Source organism: Myotis brandtii, unplaced genomic scaffold (genome assembly GCF_000412655.1).
Source record: "Myotis brandtii unplaced genomic scaffold, ASM41265v1 scaffold2089, whole genome shotgun sequence".
NCBI lineage: Eukaryota > Metazoa > Chordata > Mammalia > Chiroptera > Vespertilionidae > Myotis > Myotis brandtii.
This window is the reverse complement of record NW_005357800.1, coordinates 1-2,253: the sequence shown is the minus strand read 5'-3', so window position 1 is coordinate 2,253 and position 2,253 is coordinate 1. Positions and strand designations below refer to the sequence as shown.

Sequence of the window (2,253 nt, the reverse complement as noted above, 5' to 3'; positions counted from 1 at the left end):
GCGGAGGGAAGGTTGACATGGTTGGGGGTTTCCGCCTCTTAGCCACTCGGCCATGAATGGAACACCCCCCGGCCCCTATACTCCCTCCTCTGGGCCAGAAAGGAACGCTGCACAGCCTGCCAGCTGCATCCAGCCCCCAGCTGCTGGATTTTGAGGGGAAAAAAAAATTTTTTTTTTAATTAGTTGCTAACATTTAAAAATCAAGGGAGTCCACATCAATATGCAGACTTCAGACTCCCCTTGAAAGCTTGGCCGACCGGCCCGCATCCTATGCCGTCCAAGCTGAGTCCGGGCTGCCCTATGGGATGGGGCATGTGCTGCCCGAGCCCACAGAGCCCGCCCAGCCCTTCCATTCCGTTCCCTTTTCTCTGGGCCTTGAGCTCAGGAGCCCTGGCCTGGCCTGCAAGCTGCCTGGAGGCAGGGACCACCTGTGCCTCCTAACTCGGCAGCACCCAGCCCAACCCTGCCTGCTGGGTCCTCGGTGCTGCTGGTGGATGAGTCCCTCCTGCGCGCGGGCACCACTTCCTCCAGTATCACAGTCGCACGAGACTAATGCTGCTTGGGCCCAAGTTTCTGAAGGAGACTGCATCTCAAGCCCCCCCGATTCCTACCGTCTGCCCCATCGCCTAAAGCCACTCCTACGCCAGGGGCTCCCCGCCATCTTCCCTCTGCCGGGTGACCCCCATTCCTCCCAACACGCTCCTCCCCGATGCAGAGCTCACGGGGTGGCTACGAGGAGGACATGAGACCAAGGATGCCAAGTGTGGTCGCCAGCACTTACTTTATGACATGATTAGCGAGCTTTCCCTCCGAGCCAGCACCCATCTCCCCACTGTCGCCCAGGACATGTGGTTTGGGCTTGTCCCCCAGCCATGCCCCAAGGAGGAGATGACGATAGAGATCTCTCTATTCCAAATTTTTCTAAGTCCTTCCCCCCTCTCCCCCCAATCCGAACGCTGATGGGAATAAAGATCTTATCGGGAGGTTAGTTTTTTATCGGGGCCATCAGCAGCCCTCCCAGGGGATGAGGCGCAGGTCAGAGCGTATATATGGGCAGCGCTGGCCCATCACCGCACACTCCACACCCGAGCCTTCCGAGGACGTGACGCGGGGAGAACGCACGATGAGGTGGATCGGGTTCCTCAGCCTGGTGGCCCTGTCCGAGTGCCTGGTGACGTGAGTATGGGGACACCTGTCCCCGGCCTCTCTCTCACTGTCCCCTGATCCTTCTACCGCCCATGGGTGGAGAAGGGAATGCAATCATTCCCCATCATTAAGTCCGCATCTCCAATTAGTTTTTATTTTTGTTTTTATAAATCTTCACCCAAGGATATTTTCCCATTGATTTTTAGGGAGAGGGAAAGAGAGAGGGAAAGACAGAGAGAAAAATTGATGTGAGAAAAACACATTGATGGGTTGCCTCCTGCACGAGCCCCCACCAGGAACTGGGCCGGGTAGGAGCCTGCAACCGAGGTATGTGCCCTTGACCTGAATCCAACTCCGGACCCTTTGGTCCGCAGGCGGATGATCTATCCACTGAGCCACACCGACCAAGTGTGGCAGCCACATTGAACAGCAGGTGGGGAGCTGCTGTCTTATTTCTTGTCTTTTCCCGCTGAAAGCGTCCCTCTGACGAAGATCAAGTCCATGCGGGAGAGCCTGCGGGAGAGGGACCTGCTGAGAGACTACCTCCAGCGGCACCCCTACAGCCAGGCCTACAAGCTCCTGCGCCAGCCGCGCGTCACTGTCCAGTCCTTGAGGAACTACCTGGACGTGAGTGTGGCGGGCGCAGTGCACAGCCTTCCCTAGTGCTGGCCGAGCACTGGGGTCCACCCAGTTTTTTTTGCCTGGCCTAACGCCCCTCCCCCGCCGACAGATGAACTACGTTGGCACCATCAGCATTGGAACGCCCCCTCAGAAGTTCAAGGTCATCTTTGACACGGGCTAGGCTGACTTGTGGGTGCCCTCCATCTACTGCTTCAGTCCCGCCTGTGGTGAGTGTCCGCGCCCTGTTGCGGCTCCCGCCCCGCATCCCCTACCCCCCCACCCCCGGGGTCTGGCAGCTGACTGACCCCTGCTCTCCGTCTGCAGTGACACACAGAACCTTCGACCCTCTTCGGTCGTCCACCTTCCGGTACACAAACCGGCTCATCGGGCGGTTATACGTGTCCGGCAGCATGACCGGGCTGCTCGGCTATGACGATGTGCGGATGAGTGGGGGCGGGGCCTGGCGACATCTGCCCACTGCTTACG

General features: G+C 58.7%; 1 long non-coding RNA gene across 1 annotated transcript; it reads left to right on the top strand.

Moving 5' to 3' along the window:
* The first annotated feature begins 1,556 nt into the window (after positions 1 to 1,556).
* On the top strand, positions 1,557 to 2,138 carry LOC106725992. The gene is made up of 3 exons (XR_001362009.1): positions 1,557 to 1,773; positions 1,877 to 1,994; positions 2,092 to 2,138. It is a non-coding gene; the product is annotated as an uncharacterized LOC106725992 (long non-coding RNA).
* The last annotated feature ends 115 nt before the right edge of the window (positions 2,139 to 2,253 follow it).